Genomic DNA, 12648 nt, shown 5'->3' with positions numbered 1-12648 from the left:
AATGGAGGTGATCCAAAAGTCTACAAATAATAAATGCTGGAGAGGGTGTGGAGAAAAGGGAACCCTCTTACACTGTTGGTGGGAATGCAAACTACTACAGCCACTATGGAGAACAGTGTGGAGATTCCTTACAAAACTGGAAATAGAACTGCCTTATGATCCAGCAATCCCATTACTGGTCATACACACTAAGGAAACCAGAATTGAAAGAGACACGTGTACCCCAATGTTCATCACAGCACTGTTTATAATAGCCAGGACATGGAAGCAACCTAGATGTCCATCAGCAGATGAATGGATAAGAAAGCAGTGGTACATATACACAATGGAGTATTACTCAGCCATTAAAAAGAATACATTAGAATCCTCTTTCACTTTCATTAAGAGGTTCTTCAGTTCTTCTTCACTTTCTGGGATAAGGGTGGTATCATCTGCATATCTGAGGTTATTGATATTTCTCCCAGAAATCTTGATTCCATCTTGTGTTTCATCCAGCCCAGAATTTCTCATGATGTACTCTGCATATAAGTAAAAGAAGCAGGGTAACAATATACAACCTTGCTAGTCATATTTCTATTGACACAATTAATTTTGGTAGAATCTTCTTTTATAAAAACTTTTTATATTAGCATTCTTAAAACTACATAGGTGACAGCTCAACATTTTTTAATAGTTAATTGCATTTGTCCTAGAATATATGAAGTGGTAACATTTTCTTTTGCAATCAGGATTTTATGTTACTGCTATAGTGAGTGAGATTTTTTAAATTTATAGACTGACACAATTTTTATGTAATGAATGTTGTTTTTATGAAGCTTATTAAAAGTGCAAATTATTTTCCAGCCCTTTATATGCATTCAACACTCTACTAACAATGCATAATTAAATATTTTAACACCCTGCAGCTATGTTTAAACAACAGATGAAAGAGCCATATATGCCATTGCTTATAAAATATTCACATTATCACCCTACAATATAACAAAGCAATTTTATTTTAATACATTATTTGAAAAAGGTTTTGTAATATAAAAGCAGTATTTATAGGCTATTTAAATTTAAAAGTAGCACATTTTCATGTACAGTGATAAATATACACAATAAAATATTTCCTGCATTTTTTAGTCTTTAAGGATTTATTAACTTTTTAAATTTTGATTTCAAACTTGGCTCCACAAGTTATCACTTGCTGAAAAATATTACAATTTCCAGACATGACTGTTTATGGAGAGATTAGGACTCACCAATTTAATTGGGATCATTCTTCAAAGTCCAGGCTATATGGATTTACTTATTATTGCCTTTTTAGCAAAGAATTGCATTCTTTTTTATAGAAACTATTTACTCTGCTGCTACTTGATCTAATAAAGTAGAATAAATTACAACTGATATGTTCTATCCTGAAAATTCATTTTATAATTTGTGTTATTGGCCTTTTGCCATTTTTTGATGCATGGAGAGCCATTCAAAAAATGATAATAATCCAAAGCATGAAAATTTGATCCTAGTTCAGTTCAGAAGTTCTGTTCTGTTGCGAAGTCATGTCTGACTCTTTGGGAGCCCATAACTTCAGCATGCCAGGCGTCCCTGTCCATCACAGATTCCCAGAGCTTGTTCAAATTCATGTCCGTCCAGTCCATGATCCCGTCCAACCATCTCATCCTGTATTGTCCCCTTCTCCTCCTGCCTTCAATCTTTCCCAGCATCAGGATCTTTTCCAATGAGTTAGTACTTCAAATCAGGTGGCCAGAATATTGGAGCTTCGGTTTCAGTATCAGCCCTTAAAATGAATATTTAGGACTGATTTCCTTTACAATAGACAGGTTTGATCTCCTTGCATTCCAAGGGACTCTCAAGAGTCTTCTCCACAGCACAATTCAAAAGCATCACCTTCAGTGCTTAGCTTTATATATGGTCCAACTCTCACATCCATACATGACTACTGGAAAAACCATAGCTTTGACTATCTGCACCTTTGTCAGAAAAGTAACGTCTCTGCTTTTAAATATGCTGTCTATGTTTGCCATAGCTTTTCTTCCAAGGAGCAGGCGCCCTTTCATTTTGTGGCTGCAGTCACCATCTGCAGTGATTTTGGAGCCCCCGAAAATAAAGTCTCTCATTGTTTCCATTGTTTCTCCATTTATTTGCCATGAAGTGATGGGACTGGATATCGTGATCTTTGTTTTTTTAATGTTGAGTTTTAAGCCACCTTTTTCACTCTCCTTTTCACTTTCATCAGGAGGCTCTTTAGATCCTCTTCACTTTCTGCCATAAGTGTGGTGTCATCTGTGTATCTGAGGTTATTGATAATTCTCTCAACAATATTGATTCCAGTTGTGCTTCATCCAGCCTGGCATTTTGCATGATAAATTCTGCATATAAGTTAAATAAGCAGGATGACAATATATAGCATTGACATTCTCCTTTCCCAATGTGGAACCAGTCTGTTGTTCCCTGTCCAGTACTAATTGTGTTTCTTCTTGACCTACATACAGGTTTCTCAAGGGGAAGGTAAGGCAGATGATATTCCCATCTCTTGAACAATTTTCCACAGTTTATTATGATCCACATAGTCAAAGGCTTCAACCCAGTAAATAAAGCAGAAATAGATGTTTTTCTGTAATCCTCTTGCTTTTTGTATGATCCAACAGATGTTGGCAATTTGATCTCTGGTTCCTCTGCCTTTTCTAAACAGATTGAACATCTGAAAGTTCTCAGTTCACGTACTCTTGAAACCTAGTTTGGGGAATTTTGAGCATTACTTTGCTAGCTTGTGAGACACATGAAATTGTGCAGTAGTTTGAGACTTCTTTGGCATTGCCTTTCTTTGGGATTGGAATGAAAACTGACCTTTTCCAGTCCTGTGGCCACTGCTGAGTTTTCCATATTTGCTGGCATATTTGAGTGCAGCACTTTCACATCATCATCTTTTAGGATTTGAAATAGCTCAGTTGGAGTTCCATCACCTCCACTAGCTTTGTTGGTAGTGATGCTTCCTAAGGCCCATTTGACTTCACACTCCAGAATGTCTGGCTCTAGGTGTGCGATTACAGCATTGTGGTTATCTGGGTCATTAAGATATTTTTTATATACATTTTCTGTGTATTCTTGCCACCTCTTCTTAATATCTTCTGTTTCTGTTAGGTGCATACCATTTCTGTCCTTTATTTTGCCCATCTTTGTATGAAATATTTTCTTGATATCTCTAATTTTTTTTGAAGAGACCTCTAGTCTTTCCCATTCTATTGTTTCCCTCTGTTTCTTTTCATTGATCACTTAGGAAGGCTTTCTTACCTCTCCTTGCTATTCTTTGGAACTCTGCATTCAGAAGGGTATATCTTTCCTTTTCTCCCTTGCTTTTAGATTCTCTTCTTTTCTCAGCTACTTGCAAGATCTCCTCTGACAACCATTTTGCCTTTTTGCATTCCTTTTTCTTGGAGACAGTCTTGATCACTGCCTCCTGTACAATGTCTTGAACCTCTGTCTGTCTATCAAAGCTAATCCCTTCAATCTATTTGTTACTTCCACTGTATAACCATAAAGGATTTGATTTAGGTCATACCTGAATGGTCAAGTGGTTTTCCCTATTTTCTTCAACTTAAGTCTAAATTTAGCAATAACAAGTTCATAATCTGAGCCACAGTCAGCTCCAGGTCTAGTTTCTGCTGACTGTATAGAGTTTCTCCATCTTCAACTGCAAAGAATATATCAATCTGATTTCAGTATTGACCATCTGGTGATGTCCATGTATGTGTTCTTGGAGAGGGTGTTTGCTATGATCAGTGGGTTCTCTTGGCAAAACTCTGTTTGCTTTTGCCCCACTTCATTTTGTACTCCAAGGCCAAGCTATTACCAGAGAAGCAGTATCAATTGAGAGAGTATCCTTATATGTAGAAGATTTATAGTTCTAAAAGAGCTAATGGCTTTAAACTGAACGTGTTTCATTAATAACTTTATCAGATTATTCTGCTGATTTCAGCGGAGACAAGATTTCAATGTATTGGATTGTTAGAAGCTACTGGGATGCTTGTCATGACTATCAGAGACCTCAAAGAGTTACGGATGAATGAATGCATACTTCATTCAGAAGCTCTGCAGTAACAGAAATGGCTTCATTTGCAGCCATTTTGTACTTAAGAATGTATGTATGTATGGTAGAATTTGCTGTGAGAGTTGTTTTTGTCTTTTATCACACTTTCATAAATAGATGGAGATATAATTCAGGTTAGAACAATAGCATAATTGTCACTAAGACATTTTATAATTAATTATAGACAATATTATCCAACTCTATAAAACCGAGGAACATAATCATGTCAACTTTGACTCTACCAGTTCTTAAGTACCATTCGATACTTAAATCTATCTACAGATTTGGATGTACCATTAAGTCATAGTCAGAAATTTGTGATGTAAATATGAATAAGTTCAGTTCAGTTGCTCAGTCATGTCTGACTCTTTGTGACCCCGTGAACTGCAGCACACCAGCCTTCCCCATCCATCACCAGTTCCTGGAGATTGTTCAAACTCATGTTCATCGAGTCAGTAATGCCATCCAACCATCTCATCCCCTATCATCCCCTTGCTCCTCCTGCCTTCAGTCTTTCCCAGCATCAGGGTCTTTTCCAATGTGTCAGTTCTTTGCCTCAAGTGGCCAAAGTAAATATGAATATATTTATTAATTAGGTTGGTAATTTGCTCAAAAAGCATTACTGTAAAAAAAAAAAAGTCTTCACCATGATGCACTTGATCCTTATGCATCCATGATCATATGCTTTTAATACACTGTTTGTAATTTAAACAAAGCACTTATTAGTGAAAGTACAGAATTATTTAAAAAAAAAAGACTTGCATTTGTCATGTCTTGTAGTACTGGTAGAATTTGCACCTGATTGAGCATAACAGATTAAATGGTTCTGAACTTGTCAGCACTGTAAGTAAATTTGCATATTGGATTCTATTTGAAGGGAGAAGAGAAGTATATGTGACTTTAAAAAGTCTCCTTCTGTAAAAAACATATAGCTTCCAGCTAAAACATTATTTCAGATGCAACTGCATAATTCTTCATCTTGAAAAACTTGTTAATCTTATACTTATCTCTCAGTTTAAAAAAACAATCTGTGAATCTATAATTTCAAAACCAAATTATATTTATATTGATTTTTAAATTAGTATACATATCTGAGATTGTAGAGAAAGAAGTTATAAATGTAGTAGATTTAAAATGTACATGCAAGGCATTCCATGTTCCTGGATTAAAGTGTCAATACTAACCAAAGTGATCTACACATGCTATGGAATCCCTATTAATATTCCTGTGGCATTTTTGGCAGAAACAGAAAATATCTTCCAAACTTCATATGGACCCTGGATAGACAAAATAAACTTGATAAAGAACAATTGAAGATCTCACTGGTCCTGATTTTAAAACTATAAAGCCATAGTTGAACCAATGTGATACTGGTATAAAGACAGACATATATAAAATAATGGAAAATACGGAAATCAAATGATTTCAACAAAAATTCCACAACTATTCAAGTGGTAAAAGACAGTCTTTTTGAACAATTGGTGTTAGGATAACTGGTTATCTACATAAATAAAAATGAAGTTGGATTCATATCTTGCATCATTTACAAAGTTAACTCAAATGGATCAATGACTTAAGAGTTTTATATATATATATATATAGGTCACTCCCAGTCTCCCAATTAATCAAATGAGAACCTTATAGCAGAGGGAACTCTACTCAGTGCTCTGTGGTAACCTAAATGGGAAAGAAATCTCAAAGGAGGGGATATATGTAAACATATAGCTGATTCACTTTGCTGTACATCAGAAACTAATACAACGTTGTAAGCAACAATGCTCTGATAATTAAAAGAAAAAAGAGCTATATATATAAGACTATTCAAAGAAAACATAGGGGAAAAGCTTATGACATTAGATATGGCAATGTTTTCTTGGATATGATGCTAAAAATATGAGCAACAAAGGAAAAAGAAGATACATAAACTGGACTTAAAATGAAAAACTTTTGTGCTCATAATATGCTATCAGTAGAGTGAAAATGAACCCAGCAAATGGTATTTGCAGATCTTATAAGGGTTAGCATCCGAAATATATAAAGAACCCATACAACTCAACATGAACATAAAAAACAAGTCAATTATGGGCAAAAACGGGCAAAGGATTTTACACAGATATTTCTCCAAAGAAGATATGCATAAGTCCAATAGACACATAAAGGGATGTTCAACGTAGTTAATCGTCAAGGAAATACAAATAAAACCCACGGATAAATACTATTCCATACCCATCAGGATGGGTATTATCAACAAACTAGGGCTTCCCTAGTGGCTTCTGCAATGCAGGAGACCTGGGTTTGATCCCTGGGTTGGGAAAATCCCCTGGAGGAGAGCATGACAACTCACTCTAGTATTCTTGCCTGGAGAATCCCATGGGCAGAGGAACCTGCCAGGTTACAGTCCATGGGGTCACACAGAGTCAGAAATGACTCAGCGACTAAGCACCTGAAATTGTAAGTGCTGATGAGTACACAAAAAAATCAAAATCCTATGTATTTGCTTGTGGGAATGTAAAACGTTGCAGCTGCTATGGAAAATGGTAGATGATTCTTCAGAAAATTAAATATAAAATTACCCCATGATCCAGCTATTCCACTTCTGTGCATGTACTCAAAAGAGTTGAAAGCAGGGACTGTAGAGATATTTATGCACTCATATTCATAGCAGCATTATTCACAATATCAAACCTGGAAGCAACCCAGGAATTCATAAACAGATGAAATAGATAAACAAAATGTGGTGTGTGTATTCAATGGGCTATTATTCAACATTTAAAAGCAAGGAAACTCTGATCCATCCTTCAAAATGGATGAGTCTCGAAGATGTGCTGAGTAAAATAAGCCCATCACCAAAGAACAAACATTATATGCTTACATTATATGCTTCCAGTTATTTGAAGCTCATCACATTCAGATACAAAAAGTAGATGGCTGTCAGGGACTAGAGGAGGGGAGACAGGTAGTTTATGATCAGTTCAAACAGAGTCTGGGAAAGGCGAAAAGATTCTGGACAAAGATGATGGTGGTAGTGTCACAATAATGTACTCTCCTTAATGCCACATAAGTGTAGACTTAAAAATGGTTAGTTTTACATTATGTATATTTAATTACAATTTTAAACAAAAATAAATGTATCTGCAAATATCTTATAAAATATATGCAAATGATCCAAGTGTTTATTTACTTTTATTACCAATATTATTTACTGAGTAGAATGGATATCTACTATTGCCCTATGTGACCAGAAAATAATTGACTATTCATTATGAGTCAGTTTTGTTTATTGTAGATTGACATCAATTAATGTACTGCTAAAATTCTCCACAGAATTAATAGGAGTAGGTTATACATTCCAGACAAATTTGTCCCCTTATCTGCATCCATACTCATCTTTTCTTCATTATTTCTAGTTTTAATAAAAGGAAGCACTTCTACTATCAATTCCTTGTAATGTTTTATATTCATTCTCTGTATCCATTTGTTTTACATCCTCTAAGATCTGAGTCTAAAAATGATTCCTTTTCTATGGGTTAACTTCTATCTCTCACACTATGATGGCTACCTTGCATTAATAATTTTAAGGACTTCAAGTCTTTCTCCCCTGAAACTACACACTTTCTTCAAACTGCCATTCTACTTGTATTCCTTTCTTATATAAACCTTACAGTTTCTTTTTTTTAATTTTCTTCTTCTTTATTTTTAAATTGGAGCATAATTGATTTACAATGTTGTGTTGGTTTCTGTCATACAACAGGAATCAGTCTTAAGTGTATGTATATATATGTGTATATACACATATATACATCTCCTGTCTCTTGCCTCCCTCTCGTATCCCCCATCCCACCTCTAGGTCCCCTCAGAGCACCAGACTGTGGTCCTCTACTTATTTCACAATCCGATTCCCAACCTACCACTGCAAAGAAGGTGCTGTTGCCAGTGGCAACATTACCTTGCTTGTTTCTAGGTCCATTGAAACGTTTTAACATCACGTGTCTCCTCAAGTGTGTGAACTTGCTTTTTATTCTCTCCACTTAAACATTTGTTTTCTTGGTTTAACCCTCAACATATTTCCTTAAAAGCTATCTATTTCTGGTCACTCCTCAGTTGCTTTTATTGAGTTCCTTTACTCATCACATGAAGGTTGAAATTCTTCAAGATTCTGCCTCTAATTTTTTTTTTCTTCTCGTCTAACTCATTCTCCTTTGGTGATTGTGATCTATATGCTGTAGTAATCCAATCAACACCTCCAACTAGACTTCTTACCATTTCTTACCATAACACATACTTGGCCCACTGGAACTTGTCTCTTAGATTCTCATAACCAATTGTTCAAATCTAAATTCACTGTTTATCTCCTGTTAGTCTACTTCTTTCTGTGTTTCTATTTCAGATCATGACATCACCATGTACTTAGTGACTAAGGCAATCAAAATATATTCTTCCATCTTTCTCTTGCTCCTCAAGGAATTAAAAAAGAAAATTATGTCGACCTTTTCTTCTAAAAAGTCTAAAATCTTGTTCATTCTGTCTTCCTCCCACAAGTCTCACTTCAAACCACTATTGTTTTTTGTGTGTGGAGTTCTTTAAAATATTTTTTTGATATGGACTATTTTTCTTCTTTTTTAAAAAACTTTTAATTTTGTATTGGGGTATAGCCAATTAACAACACTGTGATAATTCGAGGTGAACAGCAAAGGGACTCAGCTATACGTATACATGTGTGCATTCTCCCCTCAAACTCCCGTCCTATCCAGACTGAACATTGAGGGGAGTTCCGTGTGCTACAGAATAGGTCTTTGATGATCATCCATTTTAAGTATAGTAGTGTGTACCTGTCCATCTGAAACTCCCTAACTATTCCTTCCCCTCATTCTTCCTCCTGGCAACTATAGATTTGTTCTCAGAGTCTATGAGTCTCTTAATGTTTAATAAGGAAGTCCATTTTTATCATTTTTTAAAAATTGCAGATATTAAGCAATATCATATGACATTTCTCCTCAGTCTGAGTCACTTCACACAGTATGACACCCTCTATGCCCAACCATGTTGCTGCAAATGACATTATTTCATTCTTTTCAATGGCTGGGTTGTCCACGGTATATATGTAATATGTGGACCATTTATAAATTCTTTATTGTTTCTGTTTTACATTTTGTTTTGGGGCCATGATACATGTGGGATCTCAGCTCCCTGACCAAGGGTCACATCCACATCCCCTGCATTGGAAGGTGAAATCTTAATTCCTGGATCATCTGGGATGACCCCATCACCATTTTTATGTACATAAAGCAATAGCTTTCTACATGGTCTCCCTGAACCCATTGCTGCCCTCTCTTACTCTGTTTTTTCTATCAGAATATTCTTCCTCAATTGCAAAACTCTTCCAGAGGTCATTTTAATTACCATTCAGTTCCCTCAAGACAGCAAATGCATTCTCCTTAACATATTTATCTCTCAAATATCTAATTCTTTTTTAACCTGACAGTACTTGGAGTTTTTGTTAGCTTATTTGTCTCATTTCACTTTCATTTTCTTCTTTGTTTTTTACTCATAAGCTATATACCTGCCATGATAAAATGCTACCCAAAATGTTGTATTCCTTCTTGCTTCTTGGTCTTCTGTTCTCTCACCTTAGGTCATAATACTAACCCAAACGTTTCCTAACGAAAACCCATTCTTTCTTTGTGCCCTACTTTCTTCTCAGTTCCTCAAAGGCTTCAGTGAACTTGCCTAAATATTCCTACACTGACTCATATTTCTTTAGCACACACTCACCCCCTACACACTGCAATTCCCTGTTTATTTTTTTAGGAATTCTCTGTTTGATTGTGGGGTGCCTTAGATCAGGAATATTATCTGTATTCACTTTCTACATCTTCTGTAACAAATTGCCAAAAATGTGTAGCCTTAAATAATACAAATATATTATCTTTGAGCACTGTAGTTCAGAAATTTGACACAAGCATCCCTGGCTAAAATCAAGGTATTAGCTCCAAGGTTTCATTTCCTCTGAAGGTCCTAGAATTTGTTTCCTTATCTTTTCAGCTTCTAGAGGCCACCACAGTACTTCACTCATGACTCCCATCTTCCATCTTCCATCTTCAAAGCCAGAAATATTGGTTCAGGCTTCTGCAAGCTGCCATTTTCTGGTTCTCTCACTCCTGTGTCCCTTTTCCAATTGTAAGAACCCTTGTGATTACACTGCCCTCCTCAGAATATCATAGAATAATCTCCCCATTTCAAGGTTAATTTATTAAAAATTGTAATTTCAACTGTAAACGAATTCTTCTTTGAATATATGCAAGCTAACATATTCACAAATTCTGAGGATTAATATGTGGACGTTTGCAGGGAAGTATCACACTGTCTAAGAAGATAAGTGTTGTGAATATCTATTTTATGAATGAAACAACTGTCAATGAATGAATTTTAAGAGATATCAAATTCAATATGATAATTTTGGTGTAAACTTAATGTTTTTGCAATTTCTATGAAAAGCACTGCACAGACACAGCGCTACTGTGTGAGTCAGTACAATATGGTGTAGTGTAAATCAGATGGAAATCCAAAGCAAGAGACTGGAATTTTGTTCAGTCCTGCTTTATCCTATTCGTGATTTGAAAAAAGTTAATCTATCTTTCTAGTAATCAGGTTTTTTGGTGTTTTGTTTTTTCCTTGAAGCATGAAGGTTGATGTAGGGTCTGCTATTCTTATCCTATAAAATGTTTTTAAAATCAATCCTCTTCTTAAACTCTCTACACAATTAGAATATTGTCAATCAAAGCACAAAGGAGTCTATCTTTTCTGAGATAACTGAATTACCATCTGGGATCATTGTCCTTGATTTGTCATTGAATCTATATTTAAGGATGCTTCAAGTTTTAGTATAGTCTTCAAGAGATACAAGGCAACACTTGCCTTGCTTCTATGGAGCCCAATTACCCTTTCAAAAATAAAAGTGTATTAGGCTACTGAAGTTTTATTTTATTTTTTCAGGATTTAAAATTATTGGAATGTAGTTGATTTACAATGTATTCATTTCAGGTGTGCAGTGAAGTTATACATATATGTATAGCCACTCTTTTTTTAGATTATTTTCTCATGTAGGTCATTAAAGAGTACTGAGTATAGCAGCTGCTGTGCTATACAGCGGGTTCTTATTAGTTTTCTCTTTTACATATAGTAGTGTGTATATGTAAATCCCAATTTTTAAATGCGCATTTAAATTAATCAGATGACAGAGGTGTTTTCCACCACCTCAAACTGCTCCCATCCCCAGCCTCCCCTAGTTTTACATTTGAACACCTTATTTCTGCCCAGCTTTAGAATGTTGGTCTCCGAGTCTGCGTGTTGGTCCTAGGTTGTGCATTGCATCACTTGAGGTCCTGAGGAGACTCTTGTTCTTGCCCTTTTCTATTTATAATTGCTCCACGGTTAAGTCAACTTGTAGAAATCTTTGACTCACTGTGTAAAAAATTTGGTAGTTAAATCAGTAATGAACCATTTAGGGATAAAACGATATTAAAAAAGTTGTACTACCTTGCTAGAGTTACCATAACAAAATATCACAAACCTGGTGCCTTAGATAACAGAAAGTTATTGTCTCACATCTGTGGATGCTAGAAGTCCAAATACAAGTTTGGTTGGGTTCCTCTGTGGGCTAAATGAAGGATCTGGCCTTGGCCTCTCTCCTCAGTTTGTAGATGGCCATCTTCATGTTTACATGGCATTTTTCCTATACACATGTCTCTGTGTCCCAATTTCCCTTTTTATCTAAATAAAAACATCACTCATACTGGATTATGGATTACTTTAATAACCTCATCTTAACAAGTAATTGCATTTGCAATCACCCTGTTTTCAAATAAGGTCACATTCTTAGGTACTGAGGGTCAAGGTTTCAACAAATGAATTTTGGCCAGGGGACAGAAACCCATGATACAAGTAGTCACGTCGAACACATTTTTAATAACTTAAGTGTAAATATCATGTATATGTAAATAATGTGAAGCATAGTTGTTGGCATTTTCCTTTACAAATACTGCATTAAATGAAATTTGGACAAGAATGTTTTTCTTGGTAAACTTAAAAAATAAAAGTGCATTTATAAGAGAGCTTGATTACCACTTGTATGATTAAGGAAATTGTGCGAGTAATTTAACCAAAATATGCAAATAAATGAGAATAGTCAGAAAAACAAGTCAAGTGTTTTAAGTATTCTCAAAAATATGCAAATCATGAGGCTTACTTTCTAGTTTAGTATTTTGTTAAGGCAAATAGTTTTGATTTTGTATATAAGTTTTCAAGTAAGTAAAGCATTATTATTTGAATTTGATCAACACCAAATTAATTTGGTTAACTTTCTACTAGGTGTTCCCACTATATTTTTGTTCATTTTTGTAAGCTTCAGTATAATGCAAGTTACACTTTGATCATAGTGTATTATATTAATCACCCTATCTCTGAATCAACTTCAGTGATAGCTTTTCTAAGTTTTATTTTATTCTTGTTCATATAATACTTGTTTTCAATGTGCTATCTCCCCATGTTCATTCTTTACC

The 12648-nt window shown here is 35.1% G+C and overlaps 1 protein-coding gene across 1 annotated transcript in view; it reads left to right on the top strand.

The window, feature by feature from the left end:
* Positions 1-12648, top strand: part of FSTL5 (follistatin-like 5) — a 773393-nt gene that overhangs the window by 346549 nt on the left and 414196 nt on the right. The window lies entirely within an intron of this gene.

The sequence above is a fragment of the Bison bison genome, unplaced genomic scaffold (genome assembly GCF_000754665.1).
Source record: "Bison bison bison isolate TAMUID 2011002044 unplaced genomic scaffold, Bison_UMD1.0 scf7180017864012, whole genome shotgun sequence".
Classification (NCBI taxonomy): domain Eukaryota; kingdom Metazoa; phylum Chordata; class Mammalia; order Artiodactyla; family Bovidae; genus Bison; species Bison bison.
This window is presented reverse-complemented; position numbering and strand designations above follow the sequence as displayed.